At 36.5% G+C, this 14,142-nt stretch overlaps 1 protein-coding gene across 19 annotated transcripts in view; it reads right to left on the reverse strand.

Annotated features, from left to right (window-relative positions):
* The window catches only part of LOC149083287 (uncharacterized), a 42,478-nt gene that overhangs the window by 17,875 nt on the left and 10,461 nt on the right, over positions 1 to 14,142 (reverse strand). Inside the window, exon 1 of one of the 19 annotated variants that reach the window (XM_089236530.1) lies at positions 4,001 to 4,026. The exons of the other annotated variants lie outside the window; for them this stretch is intronic. The gene's annotated coding sequence lies outside the window, so the exon portion shown is untranslated. Of the gene's footprint in view, positions 1 to 4,000; positions 4,027 to 14,142 lie in introns of those variants that run through there. 19 annotated transcript variants of the gene reach the window in all.

Genomic DNA, 14,142 nt, shown 5'->3' on the forward strand with positions numbered 1-14,142 from the left:
TATGACAAGAGTTTGTGCCTGATAAGTAAGCCCAAACAAACCGGGCTTTTTCCCTATACTTAACATGTGTTAAATCTAATTCTTATAAAATATTAATAACTAAATAAATTCAAGCACCATGACTGTTTAATGCGTCTTCAAGTAATTTACATCATCCAATTTTATCCTTGTGTATATATACAGGGTGATTATAAAAAAACTATCCTGACATATGGGCCCCTAACTATCATACCATTCACAGAAACTGAATGAAATTTTAGCATAAGGTATTTTGATGTATGCGCTCAAGAATGATATGGGAAAACAACAGTGTCACTCTAACAGTTACGGTTACAGTGAGAAAATTTCGAAAATATCAAATGGCAACACCAAGTTTTTTGTATTGGAATGTGATTTCCATTGTGAAAAACCCTAAATAGCGTTCGAACGGCAACTGTAGCATGAAAATCACCGGCGGTAGATAGGCTAAAAGTGAGGACAACCAATAAGGACTGAGAAGCAGCATAAAATAAAGCATTTTATTGTGTTTCACAAATTTTCCACATGACCTTGTGGAGGACTAACCAGGCTGGGATCTCAGCCGAAGAAACGGTGTGACGAATGAAACGAACATTAATGCTCTGGTGCACGGCAAAGTCCTTTTTAATTTTTTCCTTGCCTAGCTCCGGGGATTTTCGTGCTACAGGTGCCATTACAACGTTATTTAGTGTTTTTCAGTATGGAGATCGCATTCCAATACAAAAAACTTGGTGTTGACATTTGATATTTTCAAAATTTTCTCACTGTAACCATAACTGTTAGAGTGACACTGTTGTTTTCCATATCATTCTTCAGCGCATACCTCAAAATACCTTATGCCAAAATTTCATTCAGTTTCTGTGAATGGTATGATAGTTAGGGGCCCATATGTCGGGATAGTTTTTTTTATAATCACCCCGTATATATATATATAAAAGGGGTTGTTATATTTTTCATTTATTTTTGAAAGGGGAAGATCATTTTTCACTTGTCATAAGTTTTTGGTTCAATGCCTTCAATTTATTTTAAAAATTTGACGATGTATCCCATTAATGTCTATGGGAATATGCTTTATTAAAATAATATGAAGCTCCAATGAAATGCAATTTTCATAATTCTTTCTTTTAACTGTTTATTTTGCCTTTTTGTTTCGTTCATCATTATGATAGATCCGGGGCATTTTGAAAGTGGCCCATGGGTGCTTGTCTTAAGCTTTACATGAGGAGTTTTGATTTCTGAATCAATTCTGAGGTGCTCGAGCACCTTCTGACAGGGCCATAGTTAGGATTTTTGCCACCCAGGGAAAACATGATTCAGCTGCCCAGGACAATCAGCATTTTGCCGCCCCATGCCTCAAAGTACTGGGAGTGCTCAAGTGTCCTCTGCCACTGTGTATTTTATTATTATGTACGAATTTCACCACCCTTCTTCTGTACCACTCACATATTCTTGAATACGTATTACTGAAATATACGTATGCTGCCTATCCAAACCTTCCGCTATGTGGATGTAGTATTGAGAAAAAAAATATTAAAAATAAAAACTTTCCTACAAGCCGTGATAAGTCATCTTTCTGGCCTATAGTATTTAGGAAAATAATCACTTGGGCTGTTGACAAAAAACAGTTTCGAACTGAATTTGAAATTAAAAATTGTCTGTGTTGGAGTTTTTGTTTTACCTGGACTGGAAGTATTTATACAATATTTTAATATAAACAGCTGAAAGGCATTATAGATGCTAATGTTTTGTATTAAAATGCTCTTTTCGCAAAAAAAAGTCAGATTTTTGAAACATTGCTTGTTTGTCTTTAAACATTCTCTCTCTCAGCACTGAGGTGTTACATGCTTTGGCATAATTTTTTTAAAATTAAAATGCTAAAAAGAAATTTTGTGGCACAAGATATGGGTAAAGTTTGGTTATTTTTGCAAGAGGTTCCACGTTGAAGTTAATATTCGAAAACAAATAACAACTAAAATTGTAAAAGCTCTTGTTAAGTGTATATACGCATAATTTGAGAAAAAAATTGAGTTCCCCCGAAGAGTGAACAGAAAATTTTTGAATGTTTTTTAAAAACAGGGATGTTTCTCATAGGAAAGCATGGGAAGCCACGGTTTGTTTGGGATTTCTTGGTCCCTTTAATAGAGCGATCACTGGCTTGATCTCGCAACCCTGATTCCCTGCTTTCTCAATGGACGCGCTGGCCACACCACCTCCTGTTATTCTTTCCTCCATGACATGCACGTCACTATAATCTTCAATTATTATCCAGGACTATTGGCTGCTAAGCTATTTCCCTGCTCGATAAGACAAAAAACTTTTCTTGTTATCATCAGAGGGTTAATAAACTTCCTTAAAAAAGGAATTTCCCCATTTACAATGTGTGACGTCATTTCAAGGGGGGGGGGGGGGAGAAACAGAGGCAAAAGACTTTTTGTCCCACAAGAAATAACTTAGGGATTGTTTTCAGAAGCAGGGATTTGTTTTAAATAAAGTAGGGAATTTTTAAGGACATTTAGGGATTTTTGTAAAAATTCGGGAGATTTAAGAACTTTTCAAGAGGTTGAAAGTTAAAATTGCAGTGCATTCATTTTCACTTATAGTCCAATTGAGCTCATATTTTCTAAGTGCACGACTGAAATATCCAACCGGATGCATTTCACCATTTGGATATTGCTGTTTGTGAATCGCAGCAATTCCTGTGGAACTCGCATCACAATACAGATAACAAGGTAATTAAGGGTTATACATCCTCAAAATGGATTTTGACATTATTGCATTTTTTAACTGTTCAAATGCCTATTAACAATCATCATTCCATACAAAGGGAACCCCTTTCTTCAAGAGTTGATTTAACGGATGTCTAATATTTGCGAAATTCGGTATAAATCTTTGATACACCGTTACACTTCCTAGAAATGATTGTAAGTGCTTAACATTTTTTGGGACTGACAATGATTTAATCACTTCGATGTCTGATATAGATGGGGAAAAATGCCCTGGGGTTATATCAAATCCTAAATAATTAATTTTTTCTTCGAGAAATTTGCATTTTTAGTACCTCCCTTTGACAAATTTTGAGTCCCTCCCTTTGACAAATTTCAAAAAACTTTTGTATATGTGTTACATGTTCATCAACATTGTTTGAAAAAATAATTGTCATCAAAGTAGTGGACCAAGAAAGGAAGTTCATATTTTTGCAAGATTGTATTTAATATTCTTTCAAACATTGAGGCGGAATTTGCTAAACCGAAGGGCAACCTCTTCCATTTGTACTGCCCTTCTTGGGTGACAATCGATACTATTTTCTTGATCTTTCGGATGGAGAGGGGTATGCCAAAAAGCCAACGCAACATCAATAGATGAAAATATTTTCGACCATACCAATTTATATAATACGTCGTCTATTCTAGGGATCGGGTGATGTTCGGATCTCATAATAATATTAAGTTTCCTAAAAACGCATACTAGTCTTGTTTTAGACCCAGCTTCGTCATCTTTTTTCTTTACAAGAAAAACTAGGAAAGCCCACGGTGATGCACAAGGCTCAATGATTTGATATTTCACGAAGTCTGAAATTTGTTTCCTAATTTCTGATGAATCAGAAAAGGACGGTTTATAAGGGTAAAGGTGAATCAGTGTTTTATCTTTTAGAATTAATCTAGGGGGATCAAAATTTAGAGGTGGTTATTTTGATTTTGCAAAAATATTATCAAAGTGTTTAACCAATGACTAAATATGATCCTTTACTTCTAACTTAGAGCAGTTCTTCTTTTCAACTCAAGTAGAAATAGGAATCATAGGAGAAATATAGAAACTTCTATTGAAACCAATATTATGATTACTATTTGAAATAGAAATAACCTTATCAAATTGCAAAACACAAAAATTTACAAAATCAATTTTTAAGAAAAATTTCTAAAATTCCTTTAAAGATAATAATGCAAAATTTTGAGGAACGTCTAATACAAAAAATTTCAGATACCTTGAAATAGTTCCAATTCTGATCAGCGAATTGATGGAACCGATACTATTAATGTCGCCACCGAATGCAGAAACAGTTACATTGTCCTTGTCGTTGATATCGGGACAGTTGTGAAAGTTCGCTAGTATGTGAGGAGGAATAACATTCATGCTGGCAACTCTGTCTGGAAAAATTGGTATAGTCTCTTGTCCTCTTGGTATACCTTCGATCAATAGCTGTGAGAATCCTTGCTTTGGTTCCGTGTTCTCTCTACCGTCACAGTTGCACTATGCGCTTGGCTTGGCTGACATCCATGGATAGTTTGTGATGAGCAAGCCATATTATTAGTATGTGGATTATTCTTGCGGAATTGGTCTCTTGGGAGATGGCAATCGGACAGCCAATGATAGTGACGCTGACTTTTTTGTTCAAGATGTCTTCGACGAGGTTCTTTAGGCATTTTTGATGAATTGAACATTTGCCGCTCAGGAGAAGGTACATGAAAGGCATCTTGACTTTCGTTTGAATTCCAGGTTTAGGATTTGATGTATGTGATGGAGACAATTGCATCTTTTCCGCAACGTTTATCAACTTGTGAACAATTTGATACCACTCTTCGGTTGTACTCGGCTCATTAACCATAATTAGTCGTTGAATATTAGGAGGTAATCCATGGGCGAGTTCTTCTATGATTTGCTTATCTTCTAGTTTCGCGAGTTTTCCATATTTGCACTTGGTAGCATAGTAGTTGTCAAGTCTATCCGGAAGATCGGACACCTTGGTCTCATCGAAGAGTGTGAAATACTTCAACGGTTTTGTGGGGATGATGCTCTTCAAAATTTCAGATGCTGTGGACCATGACATATGAACGTCATATTGAGTCAAGAAAGAATTCAGCACGCGACCTCCAAGACTGAGGATGAAGAATTACCAGTGCCGCGTCTTCAAGTCCGATAATCTTACCCATTGATGAGTAGAGTTTCAAATAATTCTCCACTGTCATGGTCGAGTTTTTGTCGAAAACAGGTGGTTTGAATTTCAGCAATGGTGGTGGATTTGATGCAGGAACGGATGGCATAGGGAATGAAAATGATGATGACGATGGCAGAGGTTGAGATCATCTTCTTGGCAACTTTTTCCTTGATATCTTAGAATTCCACTGAGTAAATATCCTGCCGACTTATTTGTGGTATTTACTAAAAAAATGTGTAGTATTTAAATTAAGATGACACGTAGACTCAGCAGCAATTCCATAACATCAAGAAAAATGAGAATTTATTTAAATTGGCGAGAGCAGATGAGAGCTGCTGCTACCCTTTGCAAAAGACAAACCTCAACTGATGCGAGTATATGGGTTTCTTCTATACACCCCCAGACAGCATGACCTATATTTACACTACTGTTCTCAAGCACATTCCAAGAATCCGAAAACATGGCGGGTACATCCAGCACCTCGTACATCAGGGAACGTTTCTTCATATGTAGTATACGTAGAAATACAACATATATATGTATATATTTTTTTACATTCTCTACAATATCAACAAATGAGAGGCTAATACATATGGTATCTCAGATTTCAAAAATAATTTGTAAATAAGTGTTTTTAGATTTAGCTTGTATAGTTGATAATCAATAATTTAAAAAAAAAACAACAACAGGAGAGACTTGAAACACTAATTAGAAAAGCAATTATTTTTTGTGTTTTTGCCGCTATTGCAAGTCTAAGTTGTGCTTTTGCTCTCTTCAGTTTCAAGCATTTTTGAACGTTTGATCTTGCTTCTTTTACCAGAATTCACCCATTTCATACTTAAAATGATAAGTGTTTCTTTTTGAGTCAACTCTTGATCATTACCTCAGTTTGATTCAACATACTTTTTGAGATAACTTCTTTTGTTGGGTCATTCTTAGAATATTTATTGTAAATGATAAGAAATTTAATTGAGTGATTAAAAACAAGATATTTAAATTATTTAAAGTTAAACTATAGCAATTTAAGCTATATGGAATTAAATTATTTTTAGTTTAAACTATAGAATAATGATTAAACTGCTAGAAATTTATATAATAGAATGATTTTCTCAATTTTCACAAAAAATTCAATCTGTTTTCACTCCCTATTTTTCACTGATTTGTGCTCCATGTATTTTATTTTCCAGCATCTATAACAGATTTTCAGTCTCTTGTTTTACTTCTAAGTTTTCTATTATTCATTTTCATCTATTCACTAGCTTGATATGCCATTTCCTTTTACTCCATTCACGTGCATGTTTGGTGTTCAATGGAAAATGGTTTCCAGATGAGTATTAATCAAAATTACTTTGTCTAGACCATAGTTTTCCACACTTTTACCCATCGCTCCTTCTTCATAAATTTTTTCTCTTATCACCCCCAACTCAAGTGAACCCATAGTTTCCAAAACTATGTTAAATCCATAGCTTCTATCGCCCACCAGGGAGCGATATGGTCATGGTTGGTTTGAAAGAGAGGAAGAGATGATACATGTAAGTGTTGCACTTGTTATGTGTTCAAGTATTGTCATCTATCTTCCAAATCAAAAATGAGAATGAAAAATTAAATTCTTTTCTGTGAATTTAAAACTATGACTGTATTGGATGGAATAATTTTCAGAAACAATTGTAATTTCTTATTCATTTCATCTAGCTGGAACACAACTCAGATAGTATACAATAAATATGTGTAAGTTTATGAGGTAAGTGAATATAAAGCCCAGGATAAGAGCTTTAATGACTAAACTGCCAAGGTTATCTAGTCCAGTGGTGGAGCCCCTAGCATTCATTCATGCTAAGGTTATCTCTCACCATATACAAATCTGCAACTTTTCCCCAGATAATTTTACTCATGTGGCTTATATGCCAGAGGGGTACCAAAATGTCTTTCACAGGTGAGAATTTTGTCTCAAGCCTTCCCCGCTATTAATTCACATGATTGCACAGGATATATACACACATTATATATACAGTGAAACCTATATAAAACAGAATGTCCAGAGACTGAAATTATTTTCCATTTCAGACAGGTTTCCGTTTTATACAGGTGCACATAAAAATATATGCACTGATTTGTTTCTATCATTTATGAAACTTAAGTTTTGAGAACATCACTCTAACTTCTATAAACCAACGAGTGTTAAGAAGAGTCATGCATTATTTTGAATTTTTTCATGTTTGCTGTTTCAAATAACTACACATTTGAAATTTCATATTTAATGCACTAATAGTTAAACTTCAATACAAAACGTTCTCCTGAATAGCAATAGAATGAGCACTTACTTTTGTCAAAAATGAAAATGTTTTAATACTGTGAAACTTTGATATAACGATATTCTGCGGACCAAGAAAAATATTATTGTAAAGGGATTATAAACATTATATCATTTACATTGAGAAGTAAAATTATCCTTATGTGTGATCAAACTTATGCTGTTTTTGTCATCTTTTCTACATCAACACTGTTAATAATATCAGAAAATAAGCTTTTATGTTTTCACCACAAAAAATTGTATTTGATTAATTGCCCCTGTACAGGGTTCATACAAAATTTTCAAAATGAAAAGTAAGGACTTTTTAAGGAGTTTCAAGCAGTTTTTAAGGAGTCATGGTAAACTTCATAACTTACAAGTACAACTCCCCTACAGCAAAAAAGGGGCAGGGCACATATGCAAATTTATTTTTAATTTGCAAACAAACTTTCCCTCTTCTCAAAAATATAGATGTAGAAGGGGTTCAAAAATTACAAGTTTTGATTTGTTACCCAGCATCATAAAAATTCATAAAGTAATCAATCCACATGCATGCTTTCTGTCGTCACCAGTGTTCTAAAACCTTCAAGTATTAGTCAAAAATATAATTCATAACAGCATCACATAAATTATAAAAATTCTAAAAGTGATATTCATTCCCCCTCCATTTATTCAAAATAAAAACCACAGCCGACAAAGATTTTTCTTACAAAATCATTTATATTTGCTCTAGGCACACACGCACACTTCCAGCACAACTTCCTAGATAGTAAATTGCCCATAGATGGTAATAGACCTGAGTTGTGCTTTGTTTGAAAGAAAGAAAGCCCCCCCCCCCCGGAAATCACTCACTCAAACAATCTGGGAATGCGCCGCGGGCCGCTCAATTGAAGTAAGAATTTGCCACGAGCCACTTGAGGCAGTCCACATTTAGGCCATGTGTTGAGCACATGTATGCTTTAAAATAAGGGGCTGTTCAAGTATTACGACAGCAAATTTTCAGCAATTTTTGACTCGCCCCTCTTATAAGAAAAAGTCAGCAAAACTCTCACCCTCCCCCTGTCAGCGCTCTGCCCCCCCTTCCTCCTAACGCTTATTGGTGGAATCTGAATTGGGGGCTTCCCCCCAGATAAAAAATTTATTTTTTTAATCCACAAAATATTTTTTAAAATATTGCTGCTGTGGTGGTCGAGTGGTTATAGTGACGGACTCGCGATGCGAGGATCCGGGTTCGAACCCCACAGTGGTGGTCAGCTGAAGTTGGTTTTCTGTGGTTCCCAACTTCAAGGCGCAAATGCGAGCCGATCTTCCTGTTAAAAAGTCTCGCCACAGAGAGCAACAGTCCTACAACGATAAATCATTCAATCATAACACTTCACTCATAGTTAGAAAAAAAAAACTGGTGGCAGATGGCAGCACTACACATAACAAACATTACACAGAAACAAACTTTACGTCAGGTTGCACTACACGTACACGCACATTCCCGCATGTACGGGTTCGTTGGGGGGTTCCGTGGGGGGGGGGGTGCATTTGGGGTGTAGCAGTAGTAGGTAGGGCCTCCAAAAAATGGCTCGGGGATCCATGATGTTGTTAAGTCAGCCACCTCGTTGGGCAATTTGCCTGTTGTGGCGTTGTATTTGTATTTGAAACAAAATATCTTTATATGTTATTATAATCAATTTTTGTTAATTCCAATGCTATTTGAAAGCTAAGAACCCAAAATTGCTCAAGAAATTCATTGCGACCCTACCTCTCTAAGCCCTTGGTAACCCTTGACCTGCGGTAAACATTCGGCCTGTGTGGACCAAATGTGGCCCTGGCGTTATGATGTGGCCTGTCCCTAAATCTATTTTTGTAAAAATGAACAAAGTGACACATTTACTAATCGCTTAAGTGACTTGTGGCACAATTCCAGACCATTTAAGCGATCTGTGGCACATTAAGCGATCCCTTGAGTGACATGTGACAAAGTTTTAGAGCATTGGTCCTGCCACCAGTACGGTTCAACATCACTCAAGTTATCCGAGGCACATTCCCAGATTACTTAAGTGATCTGCGGCATAATCACGGATCACTTATATGACGCGCGGCACAGCTCCAGAGCATTTGGATCCGCTAAGTATTTGAAGATCACTAGAGTGGCTCTGTAGGAGACTCAATAGGGAGAATGTTAGTTCAGGTGCCCACAAACTAGTGAAAAGTTTTACTCATTTTTTGCGCACCAAGTAAGACGCCATTAAAAATATTTCATATTTTTTATAAAGGGTGGTTGATGACGTAAGAATCATCCACCCCCCCTCTCCACGTCATCAAGTCAGCAAATCGAAAATCCCCCATCCATGCTGACGTAATACTTGAATGACCCCTAATATAAAGATACCCGAAAGTTATTTTCTGAAGGTTAAAAAAAGTGGGTTCAACTATAGCGGCTGATCGGCTTCCCCCCCCCCTCCTGTAAAACCAGATGTGGCCCGGGCTGTCACTTTTAAAAGCCGGGTTTTACTAGCAGGTTTTCTATGCCGCGCGCAACGTGAATCACCCAGCGCGACACGCAGTCTATTCATCAATATGAAAAGCAGTACGACTGTTTTCCTACAGAGCGCAATATGGCTCACAACAGAGCTTTATGTCGGGCGTGATCGGCAGACTGCTTCTGGAGGAGTTGTGCCGCGCGTTTCAGCGATCTTCCCTTCATTTTCGTGTTGTGTCTCTTCCCTTTAAACCGGAGCATGCAGCCGATAGAGTATATGACGCCAGGGTCATATACTATACAGCCGTCCTGAGCCGATGCGGCATGCTTGGAAAACACAAATGCGTAACGTCATTATGTAACTCATTTCTGCCGACACGAAATTCACGCGGCGCAAAAAGCCTACTCCTAGGAAAACCTGGCTTCAGGGATGAATGCTCGTTACGGGATCCCAAGAGAGATAAACCCATTGTCTCTCATAGAATCTCTTGTGTGTGGATAGAGCCTGTTCCTCTTTTCTTTTGCCTTTTTATTTACGGTAACCAATCTGCAAAACAGATTTGCTTTCCCCACTGGACTTCAGTTTTTAGCACTTTAAGGCGCTGCGGCGAAAAGATACACTTGTCGTCGTCCCTTACTCCAGTGGAACTGAAATTTTTTTTCCTTTCTTCTTTTTCAGTAGCGAGTTGTAATGTGAATAAAACACGTCAAAAAAACTGCGGAAAGCAGTGACATTTTGCGGTTTCTCGGAATTTTCGTAGTGAGATATTGGCTGTAAGCAAATGGGAAGGAGGGATAAAATAGGAATAGTATTAGAGAATTGCAGTAAAAAAAAAGACGATTGCAGCGAAAGTAGGAAAATAGTAGGAAAAATAGGAAAGCTGTGAGGTCTGCACTCACTATACTGAGTAATATAGGAGGTTCGAGACATCGTTTTGCCGCATAAGTAAAAACTTAAAAAAACTTTCTCACCACTGGGCATGGGGGAATTTTCGGCCACTGGTTCAGCGGAGTGATGTCGTTCTACGAACCATCGATTTCCAACGCTGACCAGTTTGCGACATAGGCAGGAAAACACGTCAAAACTAGCGATTCGGTAAAAAATCGTATTTTTAGAAGCAAAAGCGTATAATCGTATTAATTTACTAAATACGACAAAATCGTAACGGTTGGCCGGTATGCACAACCATTGGATGTTCCAATCCCATCCCCTGCTTTCACATTTCCTATTACAAAGGGAGAGGAAATTTTTTTTTTCTCTTTTCTTCCTCTTTATATTCGGGGGAAGCTTCCTCTTATTTTTCTAGGCAATGCTATTCATCACCATGGGGAATGCCTATTCTAAGAAAGATCATCCCTTCACAGAAAAAAAAAAGGGACTTTTTCAGGCGTGGCTGCAAAAAGTAAGGAGTTATAAGGGCCCTTCCAGAGGGAAATGAAAAGTTAGGAGTTTGTAAGGATGTGCGAACCCTGCTGTAAAGAGGTTTACTGCATTGCACTTTCATGCCTTACACAGAAAAAGTACCAATACCAATAATTTTGTTATATTGTAAAGGAATTAGCAAAAGTTAAAAATAGAAACGTTCAAGGGATAGTGGTATAAAAGGATAGGACTTTGAAATTTTTTATTTCAAAACCATACCAGTCAGGTGTTAGTTAGAAGTTAAGAGTCCCAAAGAATGTAGATCGTAAAAGAAACCTATAAATTTGGCGCATAGCACGTAAGGAATACAGAGCCACGGAAGTAGTATAAAAAGTAGCGATAAGCAGATCTATAAATATGGGGACTGAAATGAATCGCATAAAGGATGCAGGACATTATAAAAGAACTCAGTATATAAGGTGAATATGGTAATAAAATTCAGCGGCCGTGATCATAATTCAATAGTATTTGCAGCTGTTCAGAATTTTGTATATACGTTAAAGCGTGAGAAAGTTTGGGGTCAGAACAGATGGTATAGGTAAAAGGAGACTTGTGAATTCCTGGAATAGTTCTCACAGGAATGCCAACCAAACCAAAATGATAGCAGTAGCCAATGGAAAGCATGTCCATAGGAAAATTTTATCCAATAATGAAAAGTGAAGAGAAGTTAGGTAAAGAAAATTTAGGAAAGAAGAAAATCGGAATTAGCGAATGAGATGAAGTTTATTGAATATAAGGAGGAGTAGGTGGATAGCCAAATAAAAATATATAAGGAGCTGAGAAGAAAGTCAAAGGAGAAGGTGAAAAAGAGAGAGAAAGATTGAGTTCAGAAGTTGGTAACTTCGAGAAGGGGCACCAAAAGGTTCAATATGGGAGTAGACAGAATAATTGGAGAAAAAAAGGACTAGACCGGATTTGGGGTAAGTCACCATTCCGCCTTACGAACCAATGTTAATTAATCATTCTCCATATAAAATTGAACTATGTAATGCACAATCCTAACTTTGAATGTAAATCATATATATGTCATTTATTTAGAGTAGCCTAATAATTGAAGAATAATTAACTGTCTTGTAACTTTGTCTCTTTGGAGTTGTCATTCACACGGGCCTGTGGTTATTGACTTTGTTAACAACGCAATGTAGTTTGGAAAGTAAAATGTAATAATGTAACAAATTAAGCAAACCAAGTCTAGTTAGTAAACAACAGGCTAACAATTTACTTTAGCTTTCAGTGGTTTTTTAGAGCAAAATACTGATGTTATCATATGCCTTCAGAAGGAAAACAAGTGATGAAGTTAAAATTAAATTCAAAACAATTTTGAGCAAAATATAAAGAATATTGATTTACAGCAATTTAAAAAATCTCTTAAAAATATTGTTATAGAGAGATTTATCATAGCAAAGGATATAGTTATATCGAGTATCGTTGTAGCAAGGTTTCACTGTATTTAAAATAAAAATTGAGAAATTGCATACCTTCTTAAAAAAACAGTGATAATGATTGATCAATGACCAATAACGTTTGTGAAAGAAAAAGATTCTACATATATGTAACCCTTATATATAAATTTTCCTTTTTTTATGCCTCTACAAACGTCATTTTTGTGTTGAAATCCAATATGTGTTTCTTGTTACTGGTGGCCATCTCTACACTGAATGAAAATCTCTGCAGTAGCCAAAAAGCACGGTATTGCTAAATTATGAACAATAATTCAGTCTTCCTTGTATACTACTCTCCCGAAATTATCAAACTTTTTCCAAGAAATAGAAGTGTTTTCTAACAAAAGTCACTATTTCTATCATAAATGAAATGCTAAACAAGCTTTTACTAAATTTTCAATAGTAAATCCGCTTTCTCTCAAGCCCAACCTCCCAGAACCAGTTCAGATAGATAATAAGCATTCATCATTTTTGCAAGAAGTGAAAGAGTTCGCCTAACAAATAGGGGGATCAGAACGACGTTACTTTCTGACCATCCAAAGGACAAAAACTTGCACGTGGCCAAAAATTCTTTCAGTTTTAGCAGGTTTTGTATCTACGAATAGACTAAGTATGCCCTCCATTTCTGTGTTAGGAAACCTCTTTAAGACGGAAACTGTCTAATACTGAAAAAACATTACTTACTCATTAAACTATATATTTGTTCAGCTTAAGACAGGTTTCGTCTCATACGATGTCCGTCTTAGACAGGTTTCACTGTATTTTTTAACAAAAGGATTCATGAAAAATTGTGACCCAGGTGTCCATAGAAAATAACAACCTAGGCAAAGCCCATTCCCAGATGTGGAGCCCCTAGTTGTCGGTATAACTGCTCTATCTGAAAGCACTGTAGTGTGCATGGGAAAATCATTAAAAAAAGGACAGATCCAGGGCAACTTATTTCATAGGTTTGTTAGATCATCTCAGACCAATGTTTCTCATAATAACTGTCCTCTGAAACTGTGTTTTAGAATCGGCTATAAACTGTAGATCCCAATACAATCAGCCCTGGTATGTAGAATATGATGTGACAAAAATGGTCACTGTAGCTGTGAGGGATCATTATCAGAGTGTCTACCACATACCCAAGTTTTATGAATTTTTGTTGACCTCTGCTTGTCCATTAATTTCAGCTTTGCTGGAGCCTGGACTCCAGCTTTCCTGGAATCTTACAGCAAATACCTGATGGTTATCGCTTCTAGCAGTGATGCCCATTAGACCTTTGTTCCAAAACAATGAAGAAGTTGCTATGTATCAATGGTAACAACTATGTCACAGTTGATGAAGTAGAACTAGCAATAAAAATTGGACATTTGCAGCCAATATCTTCACAAAAAACACACAGTTCTAGGACATAGAGTTGGGACCAATCTTATAGAATATGACTGGAGACTGTAGAAACCGTGAGACACCCAGGCTCTGTCGCAAGAAGCATCGTAAGCTCTTTGCCCCTCCCCCGTATAGAATATGACAAAGAGAATTTTTCAAATTTATCCAGAACCAGTCATTTTATTCCCACAATGA

The sequence above is a fragment of the Pholcus phalangioides genome, unplaced genomic scaffold, assembly GCF_987345545.1.
Source record: "Pholcus phalangioides strain wild (caught in Gottingen) unplaced genomic scaffold, Ppha-v1.0 ptg000009l_1, whole genome shotgun sequence".
Lineage (NCBI taxonomy): Eukaryota > Metazoa > Arthropoda > Arachnida > Araneae > Pholcidae > Pholcus > Pholcus phalangioides.